Below are 20,188 nucleotides of genomic sequence, written 5' to 3'. Positions count from 1 at the left end.
TATCTGCAGATTCATATTATTTAAATTATGTTTGGAAGCAGTGGTAACTATTCTTTTTCCATGTTGGTGGTGGTGGTTGTGATGCATCCATTTTCCTAACTGCACTAACAAATTGCAGTGAGAAGTCAAATTATGAAGTAAATAATATGGCATCTGCTGATGTCCATTTTGGAGGTGTGCCGTTTTTGTGGCAACTTTGCTAATTGCCAGAAAACATTCATCTTCAGATTGGTCTTTCCCTGCTTGTAGCGAAGTTTACTGTTCCTGCATTTTCGAACTTTTTCAGGCTTATGGCTGGCACATTTTGCAGCTCGTTCTGCAGCAGGAGTTCGCGGAGCTTGGTCTAGTTTGTCAACAAAATTGAAAAATCTGCTCTAGGAGCTGTGTTCTTCGAGCTAGGGGCTAAAACCTGAGTCGGCTGTTCTGGAAGGGTTTCACACTTGTTGATGTTCTGGACGAGCCACTACATGGGCCAGAGCTTTCCTTGTTGAAACCCTGGCATAGGCTGCTGACACACTAGCGAAATTTGAATAAAGTGGTGGGTACACAGAATGAGCGTGTGTAACTGCTCAAGAGCGACCTGAAATTGAAAGTATGCTTTTCTTGGACCACTAATTGAAGTTCTGGGCTGCTGTTGGCCTTATTCATTATCCGACCTGAAGTCAGAGCTTATGAAGTCCTCTTCGGACTGTTTACTACTGCTGTCATAAAAAACATTTGCAGAAAAAGCAGCAAAATTGTTCAAAAGGCTCCAAATTTGTAGCATGTCCTGACTATGGTCCCAGGAAAAACTTGCTAGTTTCTCCATGCTTCTCTCTACGGAGCGGGGTGTCCACTCTCCGAATGCATGCAGCAGTGGCACTGCACGCAGTCAGAGTCAGTGCAGTCGGCTTCCTCGCCGCCGGCGTTGCTCCTACCCGGCAATGCTGCAAATGGTCGTACGTCGTCAGTTTCGTGCGTGTTTTATTTTGCTCGTCACGATGGGAGCGCTTGAAAATATGCTTCAAATATGCTTCAAGCTGTGTTCTCAAGCTGTGTTACCATCGACAACAACGCGAATGTCGAATACATAGCCCTTTCTGCAGCCAGCCCAGCAGAAAAAAGATCCTGTTCGTTCACATACAAATGGCACCGACTGCAGCATCATCTGCCGTAAACAGATGCCTTCAGGGGTGAAATTGCTGCTCCAATTACTCCATTCTGCTCCAAACTGCTTTCGCTGCTCCATCCGGCTTCAAAACTGCTCCAAACTGGCTGTTTTGATGTTTTGCCATCAAATGTAGCAGAACACGGGAACAATGTCATTGCATCAGTGGCAAAGATATAACGTATCTTCCACTGGGCTTAATACAAATGAATTTTTGGCAAGAAAGCATGGAGTATAATAAATATTTGTTCGCTAGTAAATTTAGTATGAGCCACTGGCGGTTGGTAATAATTGCGGGAAAAAAAAGCACTGTGCACGTGACGTAGCACCTCTTCTCAGCCTTTTGAATCGCCAGTGGAGAGAAGCGAGATCAGCAAGCGTAGCAGAGCACAAACTATTGTGAGCCGTTAGGAAGAAAACTTGTCCAACTGCAAAACTGCATGTGTTATTTTAATGGTTCTGCTGTGAAAACAAGCAGGTATTTCACCATCGAGCCTCTTTGTCAGTGGCAAGCTTACCAGGCTTACGGCAGACAAAGCCATACTTGAAGCATTATGGGTTGGTACGCCAAAGCTATCACTCACTAGGAAGCTTCTCAAGAGTGTTTGAAAGGCATACGGGGCCTATCACCAAAATATTAAAAATGAGCCCAAGCATTGCTCAAGCAAAGAATGATAAACTATTGGCAGGAGGCAGTGAAGTAAAAAAGCTGCAGGATGGAAAGGCTACCCTTCAATGCCATTTATCTGTAGCCCAAAGCTGCTCCAAAATGCCCGAGCCTCCTTGCACTCCAGCAGACCTCCATCATATTTACAAACGGACAAGACAATCGAGTGGCACTGGTGCCAAGCTTGTCAAAACGTGTTACTGTGGTCTGAAGGCGCCTTTTTGGCAGACGAAATATTCATGTGCTCAGAAATTTATCAGCTCAGGCATAGGATCAGAAGAGATCATGTAATACCCCCCATGTCTGGGGCTTTAAGGTGTATTCTAAATAAATAAAATAAAATAGATATGCACAATATAGAGAGCAGAAATGTCATGCCCATTAATCTGAATTCCAAGTTAGTATCACTGCTAGAGGGCATCAAAGTGGTACACTCGACATTTGAATCTATCAAATCAAAATAGGTAAACACATTAGGTCAGACTCAATGTTCAATAATGAAGCGCACCAGCAAGTGTAACGTTTGCTTCTAGTCTGTTCCAAGATTTTGCTAAGGTCGGCTTGTGTTATACATCTTTACATGCTTTGGCTGTTTGTCATGTCAGAATCGAGTGCGAAATTGGAAAAGCATTAAACTTGTACAAAAAGGAATCAGATTGGAGATTTGGTACTTCAAAAAAAGAAAACTGCAATTATGAAAGGCATTTGACCTTGGAAACGTGCTCCAAAACATAGTTCAAATGCTCCAAAACTCTTGTTTCGTTGCTTCAAAGCTGCTCCAAAATGACTTCACTACTGCTCCTAAAGCTGCTTCAAAATGCTCGAGCCTGCTTCCACCCCTGTGCCTTGAAAAATTGAAACCATACCTGATGACATGAACAGCAAGCGGTGCGGCTAGAAACAGACACAAAAGAATAAATGAATAAGAATGAACCCTTTATTGCAAGGGAGGGATATGCCTTGTATCCATTATAGAGGCATCCACTAAGCAATGAGAGGACAGAAAAGCAGAAAAGATTCAACCTTTTGAAGCTTAGAAGATGCAACTGATGCAGCTATTGAGGCAAAACCTAAAGATATTTTTGTTTATTTACTGTTCACTTGTAATTGACCTCGTCGGGCAAAGCTATGCAGCAGCTGCTTGTGTTGTAAGATAATGTTATATATATATATATATATATATAATCTTGTATACATATACATTTATGAATATGGTTAGTTGATTTCAACTTTGTATAGCCCCCATTGTGTACTTTTCTTCATTTAGTGAAAGTTACATATATAACAGACGTAAGCACTCCCAGATTATGACTAGCAGCTTACCAGTATCACTCAAGACTAAAGTATGCAACAATTGCATCTTCCCTGTACTCACTTATGGGGCTGAAACGTGGAAGCTAACAAAGAGGGTTCTACCTAAGTTGAGGACAACGCAGAGGAATATGGAAAGAAAAATGGTAGGGATAACGTTAAGAGATAGGAAACATGCAGAGTGGATCAGAGAAATAACTCAAGTCACTGACATTTTAATGAAAATAAAAAAGAAATGGGCATGAGCAGGACATGTAGCACGAAGAAAGGATAACCGATGGTTTCTTAGGGCAACAAACTGGATTCCAAAGGAAGGAAAGCATAGCAGGAGGCGGCAGAAAATTAGGTGGGCAGAAGAGATTAAGAAGTTTGCAGGGGTCAAGTAGATGCAGCTAGCACAGGACCGGGTTAATTGGAGGAGTGTGGGAGAAGCCTTCGCCCTGCAGTGAGTATAGTCAGGCTGAGGATGATGATGATGGTGATATGTGCTGAATAAAAATTTGAAGACTCCATCTTTGTATTATTGTGTAATCATTTTGTTTGGTGCACTGTAGAGAGAGTAGTAGTGGTAAAGGGTGTGCTTTACTTAAAAAAAAGAAAGTAAAATATATGTAGGTACAAGCTGCAGAATAACTACCATTTATTCCTTGGGCATGTGATGTGCAGCCGTAAGAAATAAAATCAATAGGGTAGATCATAACAAGAAAGATGCATAGTAAATTTAGGAGATGCAAGAGCAGAAATCATGCAACCACAAGACATAAGAGAACACAATGTGACAAGCGCTGTGTAACGATGTGTCTTGTGGTTGCATGCCTTGCGCTGTTATGTTTCCTAAAATCAAGGTGCACCAACCCGTCTAATGAGGCACAGTAAAAAAATAGTGAAAAGAAATCTGTTCGCTAAAATATGCCGTAATCATGCGCACACTGCATCTACATCATGAAGATGCTGCTGCGCATGTTTTTCAGTCCCGTGTAGTCTGCGACAGCAATAAGAAAAAAAAGCTCAAGTGAATGCTGCATCCACATTTAGAATGTTTAGGTGGTAAATTCGTAATTAACAGCAATGTGCAAATGCAACCTTTTCTGGTAATCTAAAGCACTATTCCTATGCAAAAATTATTATAAAAAACAGAGGCCGATGAAAGTGCACAGTTGAAAGCGATCAAAATACCTCGGCCATGCATGGCTGGCAGCCGGCAGCATGCCCGCGCCTGCGCACTCCTGTCGACCGACTGCATCTCGACTGCATACAGCGCCACCGCTGCATGCATTACGGAGACGGCCCCTTCGCAAGTGCAAGAGGGAAGACTAGCAATTGTTTCTAGGGACCATAGTCCTGACACAAGCTTGGCGCCATTTTTGTTGACACTTGAGATTCATCATCATCATCAGCCTGACTATACCCACTGCAGAACGGCCTCTCCCATATTTCTCCAATTAACCGGGTTCTGTGCTAGGTGCATCCACTTGACCCCTGTGAACTTCTTAACCTCATCTGCCCATCTAACTTTCTGCCACCTTTTGCTACGCTTTCCTTCCCTTGGAATCCAGTTTGTTACCCTAAGCGACCATCGGTTATCCTTTCTTCACACTACATGTCCTGCCCATGCCCATTTCTTATTGATTTCCACTAGAATGTCAGTAACTTGAGGTATTTCTCTGACCCAATCTGCATGCTTCCTATCTCTTAATGTTACCCCTATCATTTTTCGTTCCATAGCCCTCTGCATTGTCCTCAACTTAAGTAGAACCCTCTTTGTTAGCCTCCATGTTTCAGCCCCATAGGTGAGTACAGGTAAGACGCAACTGTTTTATACTTTCCTCTTGAGTGATACCGGTAAGCTGCTAGTCATAATTCGCGAGTGCTTGCCAAATGCGCTCTATCTCAATCTGATTCTTCTTGCTATTTCCTTTTCATGGTTCGGATCTGCGATTACTACCTGTCCTAAAACATATTCGCCTACTACTTACAGTGTTTCGCTATACCTAACGTAAAATGTTCCTTCCCGAGGCTGTTGAACGTTACCTTAGTCTTCTGCATATTGATTTTCAAGCCTACCTTTCTACCTTTCCTTTCTAGGCCATCAATCATTACTTGCAGTTCATCCCCCGAATTACTCAGCAAGGCAATGTCATCAGAAAATCGCAGATTACTAAGGTATTCTCCATCTACCCTTATCCCTAACTGCTCCCATTCCAAGTCTCTGAATACTTCCTCTAAGCAAGCTGTGAATAGTACTGGGGAGATTGTCTCCTTGCCTAACACCTTTCTTTGGGGGAATTTTGCTACTTTCTTTATGCAAAACTATGGTTGCTGTGCAGCCCCTATATATATCTTCCAGCACTTTTACGTACAGCTCGTCTACCCCCTGATTTTGCAATGCCTGCATCACCGCCGAGGTTTCTACTGAGTCCAATGCTTTTTCGTAATCAATGAATGCTATATGTAAGGGCTGGTTATATTCCGAGCATTTTTCTATCACCTGGTTGATGGTATGGATATGATCGATAGTAGAGTACTGTTTCCGAAAACTTGCTTGATCCTTTGCTTGATTGCAGTCTAAGGTTGTCCTGATTCTAGTAGCAATTGCCTTAGTAAATACATTATACGTAACAGACAGTAAGCTGATTGGTCTGTAATTTTGAAGGTCCTTAGAGTCCCCTTTCTTATGAATGAGGATAATGTTTGTATTCTTCCATGGTTCTGGTACAGTCGATGACACCAGGCAGTGCGCATACAGAGTGGCCAGTTTTTCTGGCACGATATCCCCCCATTTTTCAACAAATCTGTAGTTATCTGATCCTCCCAGCTGATTTCCCCTTTTACATAGTTTCTAATGCTTTCTTGACCTCGTCCTTCGTCACTGGTGGAACGTCTGACTGTTTTTCCCTACCGCCAATCTCATTATGGTCCTGACTACATTGGCTGCTGTAAAGATCTGCATAGAACTCCTCGGCTACTTAGACTATCTTGTCCATATTCGTGATGACGTTGCCTGCCTTCTCCCTTAGCGCATACATCTGGTTTTTGCCTATGCCCAATTTCTTCTTTACCGCTTTAAGACTTCCCTCGTTCTTTACAGCATGCTCAATTTTCTCCATGTTATACTTCCTTATATCGGCCACCTTGCGCTTATTGATTAGCTTTGATATCTCGGCCAATTCTATCTGATCTGTTGGATTGGAAGCTTTCATGCTGTGGCGTTTCTTAATCAAATCTTTTGTCTCCTTAGACAGCTTACCAGTATCCTCTCTAACTATCCTACCGCCTACTTCTATAGCGCACTAAGTAATGATATCTCTGAAATTATTGTTCATTGCTTCTAGGGTAATGTCGCCATCTTCGGTTAGAGCTGGATATCTATTCTGTAGCGAGATCCTGAACTCTTCTTACTAATTTGTTGCGTTCCTTCTTCAGATTTAGGCTAATTCGGGACCTCGCCATCCTGTGGTCACTGCATCGCACTTTCCCGATTACCTCTACATCTGGCATAATGAGGGGGGGGGGGGGGGGTTGAACACAGTATGAAGTCAATTTCATTTTTAGTCTCCCCGTTAGGACTTTTCTATGTCCATTTCTGGTTCTTCCGCTTGCTCAAGAAGGTATTCATGATTCTTAACTTATTACGCTCTGCAAACTCAACTAGTAACTCCCCCCTGCTATTCCTAGAACCAATGTCATAGTCACCTACTGCCTGGTCTCCTGCCTGCTTTTTCCCTAATTTGGCATTGAAGTCGCCCGTTAGTACAGTATACTGCGTCTTTACTTTTTGCATTGCCTATTCTATATATTCGTAGAAGCTTTCAACTGCCTGGTCATCATAACTACATGTAGGGGCATAGGCCTGTATAACCTTCAGTTTATATCGCTTATTAAGCCTAATTACGATGCTTGCCACCCTCTCATTAATAGTATAGAATTCTTCTATATTACCCGCTATATACTTATTGACAAGGAAACCTACTCTATAGTTCTCGCCTCTCCGGTAAACCTCGATAACACAGTACATGCCCATCCTTCAGTATATGCCTCATTTGGCCTCCTAACCTCACTAAGCCCTATGACATCCCATTTCATACCATCTAGTTCCTCTAACAGCACTGCTAAACTAGCTTCACTAGCTAGGGTTCTAGCGTTAAACTTTGCCAGGGTCAGTTTCCAATGGCGGCCTGTCCAGCGGAGCCAGGAATTCTAGCACCCCCTGCTGCATCACAGGTCTGACTGCCGCAGTGGTCAGTTGTTTCGAAATCGCTGGTGACTGAGGGCTGGGGTTTTATGGAACTAATCATGAGAGGTTGCAGCCAATTACTGCATCAGGGTGGCCAACTCCTGTTCTGGTGAGGGAGTGCATTGCCGGAGGTATTGACTGGCATCAGGTCACACCCCAAACCTGTTTATGCAATTCCATCGACACGCAGATTATTTTTTTTATATGCGGTGGAGAATTGCGCGGCACCAGGATTTGAGCCCCGGTCCTCTTGCATGCGAGGCAAATGTTTTACCGCTACGCCACCGCTGCACTATACTTGTAATTGCCTCACTCCAAATAAATATTTCTTCTACGTTGCCACATAAAAAAAATTAACCAGGTGCAAACTATAACTACAGACGACATAGTAAATGCAGATGGGGCTACATGTTTCAGCACATGCGAATTTGCATTCGGCAGCACGTCGAAAACTATCTTTCATATGTGCATGATGGCCTGCCTATGGGGCAGTCATGAAAGAGAAAGAAAGGATAAAAAGAAAATGAAAATCTAGTGCTGGCCACAGCAGTTGCTGTTTAAGGCTTTGGTCTGCAGCTGCTTTAAATAGGAGAGCTATAGGGCTACTAGCTATAAAGAACATCTCCACATATTTTTACGGTTGTGTACTGCAGGCCACCCGCAGGGTAAAATGGCTGTTCATAACAGTTAGATTGTGTGTTTCCATTGCCATTACTTTTGGTTGCCTCTTACTGCCCTTTACTGCAGTTTTTCATAGATGTACTACAATCAAGGTTAACGCAGGTGCGGCTTTTGGCAGGAGACTGGTACACCTCAAGCAGGCGCATTGCCGTCTTGTGCCAGCTGTCATCGCAGTGTACGAGGAGAGCAACATAACTAGAGATCCAGCATTCGAAAGAGTGCTCTGCCTTCCAGAAGTACATGGGGGGGGGGGGGGGGATGTACCGGCATATGCGTGAAGGCAGCATCAACATTGCAGAGAACAAATAGATGCAGAGGTAAATGCAGACATGTCTCGTGACTGAAACACATTGATGCTTCACCTTAATCTTCATCTGTTTCAGCGCTACATGTACAGCACCTACTGCATGTTCACATGGTGGATCTGGTGAACGTTCTGGAGAGAAAACTGGGTCAAGCTGCCTCTGCACATCATCTGCTGGATCTGGTGCATATTTTCCTTTTAAAGCGACGTGAGATTTGTGGTACCGGGCTCTCTAAATGCTGGTAAATGTTTGCTGGGGTCAGTAAGAATGAGCACATTTCCCCTCACGCTCAGCTTACAGGCAGGGTGTTACGGCAAATAAAATAGGCAGCTTGGTAAAACTCTTCAGTCCAAATTTTTTTCCCTCACAATTGATCATTGAGTGTTTACTTGTATCAAATTGAAATAGTAAAGTAAAAACTGCTTCATAGGTTAAAAAAATGACGCATAAGGAAGTGGGGTCATCACTGATTGTTATAGAATAGCTTTTATAACAATTCTAGTGCATCGCGAATTCCATGAGTTTCCGACAACAGCTGACGATTCATCTATATGTCATATCTGCAGGCTTGCATTTGGTTGCAATTCCTTATATTTGTGACTGAAAGCAAACCCATACTGGCCTAAGCATGGCGAATGTGGTAATAAGCTTTAGGGTAGTTTTTTTAGTTCTGGCTGTCTTTTTTATTTATGCAGTTGCTGTAATTCCCCCTTGTGATATTTCATATTGCGCGAATGATAAGACATTGAAATGTGCAGTAGGCTCTTAAGGCGGGGACACATATGTTCGAAAAGCGAGTGAGATACGCTCCGGCACGCCGCATCCAGATGAGTCCAGTCCGGCAAACCGGCGCTCGCCGCTTGCGTCCAGCCGGGCAGATGTCTCCGGCAGTCCGCATCGAAGCGACGCTCCGGCAGGCGACCGCAGCCAATCCGAGCGCTCACAGCACCTACGTCGTGGTGACTTAGAACCCTTGAAAACTGACATGGCGGTATGGTGTCGGCTGCTTATCAAGTGACACAGCTCTTGACCGCAAACTTCTAGTTCACTTTACTTTTGCCTACTGCTTCAGCCATGAGCACATTCAAAAGATCATGAATTAGCGGAAACGAGCTGCTGATATCGGCAATACGGAGGCACCCAGCTATATGGGATCAGAGAAGCGTACTATACAAAGACATTGGCAGATGCGCTAGCTGGGTGGCCGTCGCCAAAGAAGTTTGATTGGAAGGAACACCAGGTACGTACCCAAGCGAATACCCTGCATGTATAGGCAGCGGTTTGCCTGTTTCAGCATTTCTTCATCTATTCTACCAGCAATGTGAATTGTTTGGGCCAAAATCTTGCTCAACCTCGTGTGTGATGAGCACAGCGCTCAGCAGCATCAACTGCGTGCTTTGTGAGGATGAGGCCTGCTCACAAACTCTGCACGACTGAAACTATGGCTGTGCTACCATGATCTTTCTTAAGACAATACTCCCTACAGATTGTTGGACACATTTTAGCGCTAAATGAAAACAGGAAATGAGTTTTTGACGTAAGTTTGTTACCATCGAGTGTTTCCGCAAGCGGTCAATGTAAACGAGTTTGCGGCATGCGGGTTCACGAAAAAAAAATTTGCTGTCAGTCAAAGATAGCTTATAAACAGTACCAGATCGCGATGTACGAGCATGCTCTAAAAATAGAGGGGCGACATAACTGTTTTTTGAGGCACATCCAAAAACTTGTCCATGGCTCTGCAGCATGTGATATGCCTGCACCAATCCTTTTATTAAAATGTTCCATTTTGCAAAACGCCGACTACGCGTGCATGCCTTCCCTTAACTAACCTAGCAAGAAAACATGGTGTTATATTTCACGATGCCACAACATATTTTGCAAAGGGCAAAATTATAATAAAGCAAGTTTTACCTCTTAAAACATGAGAAGCAACAATGTTTTATTTCAGATCACTTACAATACTGGTAGTATCTCCAGTGGGCCCAAACAGCCATTTACTTGTAAAAGGCAGTCAAGCTGTGGAGCACATTAAATATTGATGCAGTTGGTTTGCTGGGGTAAGGCACTTGTGCCCATGCACTTATGTATATTGATATGAACTCGACTGCTAGCATTTTGAGTGAAAGTCAGTACTTTTGAATTCTGCTTTATTTCCTCTGTACAGCACTGCTTAATCACTCTACAGAAAGCATAGTCTTGTTCTAGATGCCATTATTTTCCTGACAAGGTTTCCTATCCGTCTCAATGGTTCATAGATGATGTGAAGACCGTGACCCAGCGGTGGCAGAACCTAAGAGGTACATACTGCAAGAAAGTAAAAGAACTGAGGAAGAAAAGTGGCTCTGCTGCAGGAGACGCAGCATCATCATGGCCATATTTTTAAATTATGGCCTTTTTGAGGGACATAATCGAGCCTCGTGAGTAACAAACAGTTCAGACTTAATTCTTGCCCTTTGATATGCTCTGAATGCTCACTGTTCAGGTTTCCTTAGCACATGTTTGCCATTCTTTACCTAAGCAACTCAATAGAATATGTATTGCAGTTGGCGATACTGATGTGGAACGGAAATATCACTTTAACTGAAGACAACATGGAAGTGATGAACAACAAACATACTAAAATAACTGCATATGACTGCATTAGGTAGTGTAGGTTTGTACTGTGATAGATGGCCTTTGTCCTGCAAAGGACCATAAGAAATGCCAATTGTATATGTATTTCTACATTGTTAATTTACGACCAGTGCTGTGCAAAAGGCTTCTCGATGTCCCATCTGTTAACTATCCTGTGCCATCTGTGCTTGTCTTCTCATAAACTTATCTTGTCGGCCGATCAGACTTGCCTAAATTAGTAAATGCTTTATTTTGCATCTGCAAATAAAGAGCCAGTGGAAGCAGTCCTGGCCCATACACAAGCCCGGCAATAATGCAGCAAAGTACAGAAGTTACACAACCACAAATACAGATTGCAGAATGACATATGTCTATTTACAATAGTATACGATTTTTAACCTCATGTAAAACCTTCACGTTGCGAGTAGAAAGGTAAAAGTAAAATTGGCGCGGTTTACTGGCTGTATCTACACAGAATTGCGAATCAATGGCATAGGCTTCTATGGTGGTGTTATGCTGATGAAAACCCTATTATTTCTGTTTAGGTCCTCCAGCAATGTTGCGGGTGTCAATGCAGGCAACTTGCGTGCAGAAATCGTTGACAGCAACTCAGTTGATGAAATTCGGCTGGGTTGTGAAGATGACCTATTGATAGATTCCCCTGCACAGCACTCCCCTGCACAGGAAGTGCTACTAAGAATGGCATCGAAACAAGCAACTTGCAACGCGCAAGAAAACTGCATCTTTTTCCCAAGCTTCTTGACCTCTGGCTGAATTATCAAATATTTCACCGTGCCCATCACTTCCATCTCCTCGCAACATTTCAGCTGCATTAGCGAAATCTGCTAGGCACTGGCCATATATCAGCCCTTCAAATAAAAACAAAAAAAAACAAGCAAAGAAAAAGCGACACGTTTGATTCGGAAATAAAATATAAACAAAGCGCTACAAGAAAAATTAGATCCGAACGAACGAACACATCTGCTTGTCCCTGGCAAAGGAAATCAATCAGACACCAGAAGGAATGCAGGGCTACTGAAAGACCCACATAATGGATGTCATTATGCAGTATTCACCTCGAGATTGAGCAGAGTCGCCACCTAGCGTGTGAATGCCGAAACCCCTTGAGTGTGGATGGCCTCTCGCGTCGTCTGCTCGTGTTGCCATTGCCCGCGCGTGTGTGTCGTGGTGCCACGGTTGATTTCGCGCCATGGAAAACGAAGAGGACAAGTTTTGGGATGGTTAGTAGAACTTTTATGTTTTATCTAATGTCTACCAAGGTAGAAATAACAGTTAAGGGAGGTGACATTGCATTCAATAGGAAATAAAGCCATTGTTTTCGGAGTAGCAGAGCCATGTACGACGACTGGCTGCTGCCACTGTGGCGCGCACCTCGTAATTGTGTTTGCTTGCCCCTTTTTAGTGCCGCTGCCATTCAAGACTATTATGGACCATATCGGAGATGGTGCTAGATGCCTTATTGAAGGAGATGAAGTCGTGACAGCTGCACACATCATAGAATGCAGTGTCGTCGCTTCTACATGCAGATCCTCCGGACCGGTGCATGTGATTGCATTTGTTTTAAAATCATCTGCGCTCAACAAAGACCCGCACCGTGTTGACCTGAAGATGGTGAGCGAGTCAAATTGCAGAACTGAACTGCACGTGTCCTGCCGGGTAGAATGACATTTGTATGTTCGTGAACCGCGCGAGAGCCGCGTGTAAAAAATACTGCAGACGAGAACAAAGAGCAGATGACTAGAATTTGCTCTTAGTTTCTCGTCCGTGTCCATTTTTCGCTCGCTGTTCGCATGAAAGTGTATCGATCATAACTGTATATGCATGCACGTGCCATATATTTTCTTTCCTGCTTTCTCGTTACTCCGCGTTGTGGCCAGCGGCATGAAACCGCTGCTCATATGTACTCGCAAGTTATTCAAGGCACGAATTTTGAGCAACCTTAGAAATAAACATATGACATTCAAAGTATGGTATGACTTAGTTCTTGAAAATAGATAAAGCGTGGTGGGCCATCGAGCTCAATAAGGTTATGTTTGCAGCATTGAGTAAAAAAAATGACAATTTTAAAGTCAACCTTTAAATTAAACCTTAGCTCATAAAAATATAACCTAGCAACCATTTTGCATAAATGCTTGTACATGCTTGTACACTTGTTTTATGTGCTCATAATTGTATGGCATGCTAACATTTTCGCTGAAATAAAAGATGACTCAATAAAACTGATGCAGTTTTAATGGTAATGACATATGCATGATTTGCACAACTTTACCATGCATAAAATGCAATTTTTTTTTCAGTGCATCACATAGGTGCAAGCACTGCATTGCTGTACTTATGCACATTAACAGGACGAAGCGACTGCCCCTGCTCTCATCAACTGATCTGCCACAGTCATGGGGACAGAATGCCAAATATACAATCAAGATGAAATATGCGCCAACACGCTCCATTGACCTCCCTTGCTGTCCTGTGGTGTGTGTTGTTAGCCATTCAGTTTAAGCATATCTTTCTGGTGTAATGCACGTGTGTTTCTTTTTTCTCCCCATTTGTGATTACAGTACTTTGATAATAACTGCATTTCTTCATTATAATTCATCCTCATTTAATGTAGGCTTGCAGTGTAAAAATCTCATATTATGCACTTTGTTTCCAGTGCTCAATAAAGCCTCTTATCTAGTTCCAGAAACCACAGGTCCCTTTACCTCAGGAGGGTGCACTCAAAAGACTCATCAGTGACCTTCCATATGTTTGCACTGCAGAAATGCATATCATCAAAAAAGCAAGACCAGGTAAGCTAATGGGCATAACTTTATTTCTAAGCTCAGATACATGCAATATGAGGTGCATCTGCTTTTAAAATACAAAGGAAAGAAACAGTACTATGCTAAAGACAAGTAAAAGCAAAGCAGTAGCTACTGCCAAAAAAAAATATACATTACATGCAAGAGCTATTGAAGTTAGCACAAAATTTTGTATGACTGAAGTCATGTACTGCAGATACACAGGAAAGAAAAGGAGTGTTAAAGCAACAGTGTTAATTTCATGCCTACTCAACTAATTCGCATCTTCACCTTTTCTTTTTATGAGTTTTGAAATGTGTGCATGCAGGTTATCAAATTCATGTGATTTTCACTCAGGTTTCAAAAGTCAATAAATACTCAGGCAATGAATTGTAAAGGTTTGTTTTATTATACCTTTGGCGGTACAATAACTTGAGCCGATACATACAGAGCACAAAGTAAGGGCCACCTCAGAAAATTTTCAGATCGTATCATTAAAAAAAAAAACCTTTATTCAAGAGAGCTCTACAAATGCAAATCATTGGCCAATGCAGTGGCCATTGCACAACTCTCAGTAGGTTTGAAATGTAAATGATTTCATAGCATGGTTGAGATATTTATACTCTCAGATAATAGGTCAATAAAAATGACTTTGTTCTTCCGCAGGCATCAGCATTCCCCATCAGGACAGCACAAGAGAGGCTCAACAAGTGCTGATACCGAAGCCCTTGAGCTTGCTTGAAATGATGAAAAGGATGCAAGCAGCAGACTTCGACTTTTATTACCGAAGCATGTGAATGTTTTAATGAAAATGTGATAAATGTTATAGAGCAGCGCACTTCACAACAATCAGCTAATGCAGAATGGCACAGCTATCGCAAAGGTATTGCTACCAGTACTGTTTGCCATTCATTTATAACGAAGGCCAAAAAACTCGATTCTGAGCCATTGCCCCACAATCTGGGTGGCTTGTACAAGGCAGTACTACAACAAAGTAATTTTCAGAGTAAGGCTATGAAGGAAGGCACAGAGAAAGAAAATGAGGCAAGAAAAATGTATATAGCACTTATGGCAGCCGACAGGCACAGTGTATCTGTTAAACAGACTGGATTCGTCATCATGAAAATTTTTCCTGTGATGGGGTGCTCTCCAGATGGTATAATTAAGTTTGATTGTGTTGCTCTGCAAAAGAAGCACTTTTAAAGATCAAAGGTCCACAAAAGGTGGCCAATTCCTTCAGCAAAGATAACCCCAAACACACATATATGACCAAAATACAAGTGCAAATGAGTATTCTTGGTATTCCAAGATGCGATTTTTTTGTTTACCAATCCCCAGAAATGTGAAAACTGTGTTCCATAAAATTTGATCAGGAGTACTTTGAGAACTGCCGTAGGGCTGTCTATGTAATTTACAAGGACTACCTATTCAATGCTCTACGTGGAGATTGATGCTATTGTGTTAATTTTTTGCGCCAGAATCTTTTCCCAGTTTTTAAAAGATGCTGGACCAACTAGCTCGGTAACATGCTTTATTGATGCTATTGTGTTGTAATAAACATGGCAGATGTCAGCCTTCCACTACAGAAAATCATGTGATTTATGCACATCTGCATCTCTTACTGTCACATAGTTTTGGAACAGTGCATCACATTTTATTGTCAGAGGTGCTTTGGAGACACAAGGTAATACATATATAGATATATACACATATATATGGATATACATATAATACATACATGGATCAGAAATCTAATCATCTTAGTGATGTCCACTCCATGACAAGGACCACTGCCACTAGCCTTTAATTAGCCCTGTTCTGCTAGTTGCTGCTACGTTATGATGGCTTATTTCATGATTGCATCTGTTTACCTGACTATGCTGCCCATTCCTTAAGTACTGTTTTCCCATAACAAACTATCATTTATCCTCTTAGATACTTGCTCTTCCAGGCTGTCATCTTTTTAACATTACCCTAATCATTTCCTTTATCATAGCTCAATCTGATTTCAGTCCTTTTCATCGGCCTTGTAGTTTGTATTACAAGTCAGTAGTAACAAGACACAAGTCATGCCTCATTAATATGGGCCCTGTCATTTTGAACAACTTGAATTATAGACAGTTATTCTGAAGGCAAGACCTTTTCAATGTTTTTATGCCTCATTAATATGTAAACTTGAACAAACAATGGAGAAGAGAGAAATGCACAGGGACAATTGGGGCCCATGCATTTTTGTTCCTTTAATGGATGTTGAACTATCTGAATTTTGAGTATAGGCCTGTTTAAGAATATAACTGTAAATGTGAAAATGAATAAGTGATTAGTGCTCTTTTTTTGTGATGTCATGCTTTAGAGTGTGAAGTGGCTCAATCAGCCAATCCACCTTAACATTTTTGTACAGGGATAGCTGTGAAGAAAACTTTCTGAAGATTGTTCAATCTAGGAAGCCAAATTCAGTCTCCTTCAGCGGCGACTGTGTGTCAATACCATGTATGTGAACACTTGCAGAAATTTTCATTTACCACAATACGCCATAAAGCTATGATAGGCCACTAGACACATAAAGTTGCACCGCATTACTTCAGTCATATCGGGTGTACGGGGCAATTTTCTTGTAGTTTCAAAACCCAACTAACTTCAACTTTGCTGGGCACCCTTATGCTCACAACCTGACTAATCAAAATGTATTTTTAAAGAACATTTTTCCTTCACAATTAATTATTATGGACGACTTGCTTCACGGGAAGTTTTGCTTGGTTACCAAACTGCCAATATTAATGAGGCATGACTACATTACATTTGAGAGACACCATAAAAGTGCTGTTCATAATATAAGAGTGCCTATGAAATGCTCTCTATGTCCTGCAGCAAATACAATACTCATCACCTCATCCTAAGCAGAATTTGGCAAGAATTTCTGTTCACTCAGGATAGGCCACGACAAATTTACAACTGCCGCAAGCAAAAGAACAATTTCATCGAATACAGGGAGAAGCTGGAGAGGAAACTTTTGCAATATTTTGAACGCTTTTAAACGCTGAATTACTCTTTCTACATGTACACGAGCTCGAGCTATTGCTTAATTGCGATGAGCCTCACATTCTTCCAACTGCTTCCTCCGTTTTAAGAAAGGAGGCCTGTCCATTGTCACCTTTGCCTCATTGCAAAGATTTTTAATCAAGAATCCCTTGTTGACCAACACATGATCTATGTATGGCATGCACATGTTCAAAACATCGGAACGAGCAGTCAGCTGGGTATCAGAGCTGCGGCCTCCATATGCATGGCCAACAATGCTTATCAAGCCACTAGGAGCACACCCTACAAGAATTTTCAGCGTGTAGCCCTTTTTGTAATGGCTATACATCAATAGCCGAGAAGTAAGGCCGCCAGGTCTTTCAATGGGCACGTCTGTGCAGTCAAGAATGACTCTAGTGTTCTTGTACTGCTTGAAATACACTGTGAGATTTTCCATTACCGATTCTTTTGAAGGAGAAAAGACTGCTTCAGCGAGTGCTCGTGAAAGAATACACACGGCATTTCTTATACCTGCAACAGTTGTTCTGTGGATGGAAAACAAAACAGACAGGAAGCTAAAGTTGACATTGTGATACAACTTGGTAAACACCATCAACACTGTGTCCTCGTCACTCAGTGCAAACCCTCTTGGTATGCAGAGCTTGTGGAGAGCTGAAAATTCAGCAATAATATTCCTCAAGAGCTGCCTGCAGCCTAGCCCTGTCAATATACGAATTTTCTCCTCATCCTGTATGAGCTCGAATGATAGCAGGGGCTTCTGTCGACCACGTTCAAAAGGTGGAGTGGCCTGTACACAGGCATCTCTAACTCTTCCAGCCTGCATGCATATCACTGAGGCAAACTGTTGCAAAATGCTATCTGGGGGCACTGTAAAGAAAGACATCTAATATATTTAACATTGTCACAATAAAGGCACTCGGTACTTTCAGGTATAACAGAGCTCCGGATGCTACCAGCATCATGTCAGCCAACAAGAATGTTTAAGCACTAGTACACCATCTCTCAAAACAACAGTTCTAGCAAACTAAGTAAAGCATTAATTGGGAATATGTCATGCTCTATTGTGCTCTCACTGCAGAATGCCTACAAGAAACATGAAACATCATGAAAAATGAGCTTATTGAGGTCAAAATGCATTTGATTTAGAAATGGCCATTCTGTTTTAAAAAAAGTAACATATGAGGATAAGTAGCCTAGTGAGGCACGTAATAGGTAATAAAACAATCAAAATAGCAGCAACATAATATTTTAATTACTGTGCTATTTGGATATTTACATGTAAGTTGAAATATGACATGAATATTCATCCAAGAGCCTTAGTGGACCTAACAGTTCAAATTTGATTACTTAAAACATACCTTCCATCACCGCCTCTTCAAAGGCGTCATCCAAGGGTCCTTCATGAAAGCACACATCGGCTGTACGAAGACCAAAATTTTATTACAAAGCACTTTCAACTGCACAACTGCATGCAGCAAAAAGTAGCAAATATATCAATGGCATAGCAGCTTGTCATGCAAGTTTAATATCTGCATGCCGATGTCAGTCTACTTGTTCAAGGCCTACAAATTATATTAAAAACATACCTTCAATCACTGCCTCCACACTGTTAGTATTGGAACAGCCTTCACCAGCACATATGTTGCCTGCAGCGACCAGAATTTGGTTAGTGACTATTCAATTATTCAACATATCGAAGTTTCTCTTGTTTTGAATTCCCATTAAAAGTTCTTTTCAGTGACATACTTCAAAACAAAGGCCAGTCACTGAGTTAGCAGTTTCACACACTGCACAAAACTGATGCGGTACCTGCGCTAGGGCATTTAATTTGGGCAAGTTCATACATCAACACAGGATGGCAAAGAATTTGATGGCACGAAAGACTGGTGTCGTGTTCTTCCTTGCCCCGTAAGTTGTGGTTTTCCTCTTCTTAAATACGTCTTCAAGTAATAATATCATGCATCCTTAATCTGCTAGATAGATTATTTCAGTTGACATTGCAGTATACCTTGGTCTGCTGTCACCTCGGAAGCTTCGACAAAGTGGCCATCATTCACACCAGAACTACCTGCACAGTGCGAGTACATTTCACATAACAGTGGCCCCATTCTTAAGTAAATCAAAATTACCTAAAGTGAATGTCTTGAAGGAAAGAGTACTGTGGTAGTAATATTTTCATGATGTGATCTTGCTTACCTACACCGCCGTTCGTCATATATTGCTGTAGTTCCAGCTGATTTTGGTGAACCGTTCTGCTCGCTGTAAAAATCGATTAATATTGAGAGAGTTAAAATAGTTTAGCAGCATTTAGAATCAAACATATGCCTGGTGGCTTGCGAGGCAGTTTTGGGGCGTCGAATCGCCTTAGTGGCAAATTCTGGGAAGGCACAGCATTCTTCTTCAATATTCTTCGCTGGTACGCTTCAAAGCAAGAATAAGCATCACGACATGATTTGGGTTGAACTCCAAAGCAATTCACAAGATGCGACCTAACTGTATTAAATAAACTGTAGATTTTAACATGCTAAAGCGACACACGAGCTATGAGGTACATGTAGGACTTCGGGCACAAGATATTGCTCCTCTGGGAGTTTGCACGCGAGGCAGCAATTGACTTACAGATACGATCTCATCGTACTTACCCCCCTTCCGAGAATAAGACTTCGTGCCAGCTTCAGTTAATAAATATTGCACAACTCAGTTTAGGTCACCCGAAGCTCTTTAAGTGCCCTAATATCGTACAGCACTTGGACGTTTCTGTATTTTCGCCTCAATCGAAATACGGCAGCCGCGGCCGGGATCGAACCCGTCACGTATTACGAAGGCTAAATCCACTGCGGAAATGAACATTATCATTGCTTTTAGGTGCTCCGTAAACCCTTCATTATACGAAGCATTTTGTAAAATCAATACCAAATTGACAGCGCCGACGAAGTCGCGACTGCTACAGGAATGCAAATAGCAACAGCGTCGCTTCATGGAAAAAGCGCACAGCAGCTTCAGGCCCATAGGAGGCGTAAAGACCATAATATGACGGCACACAACGAAAGAACGCAAAAAAAGAGAAAAACATGAGCCTATTCTTCGTTAAGGCGTGCAAGTCATCAGGTACGATAGTGTAAACAGCGTGACAGCGTCATGTGGCACGTAGACAGACTTGCGTCGTGACTGTAACATAGGTCGACACTAGGCGCCTTGTACACCTCCACGGTAATACATCATTCCCGCACAAATAAAAACGATGGGCAATCACAAAACACTCACCTTCGGTATTCGGTTTCAGAAGCTTGAAGTTCTCTTCAGTGAAATGTTTGCTGCACACCATTGCGTACCGGGAAGGAGCCTTTCCATTTTTAAGGTTTACCATCCATTGTTTGCGAATCGCCTGAT

The 20,188-nt window shown here is 42.1% G+C and overlaps 1 pseudogene; it reads right to left on the bottom strand.

Annotated features, from left to right (window-relative positions):
* Window positions 1-16,652: 16,652 nt before the first annotated feature.
* Window positions 16,653-17,390, bottom strand: LOC146201909 (uncharacterized; annotated as a pseudogene).
* Between the last annotated feature and the right edge of the window lie 2,798 nt (window positions 17,391-20,188).

This window comes from Amblyomma maculatum, chromosome 1, assembly GCF_055883805.1.
Source record: "Amblyomma maculatum isolate TAMU_Amacu chromosome 1, ASM5588380v1, whole genome shotgun sequence".
NCBI classification, from domain to species: Eukaryota; Metazoa; Arthropoda; class Arachnida; order Ixodida; family Ixodidae; genus Amblyomma; species Amblyomma maculatum.
The sequence above is the reverse complement of the archived record's forward strand: the minus strand, read 5'-3'. Positions and strand labels throughout refer to the sequence as shown.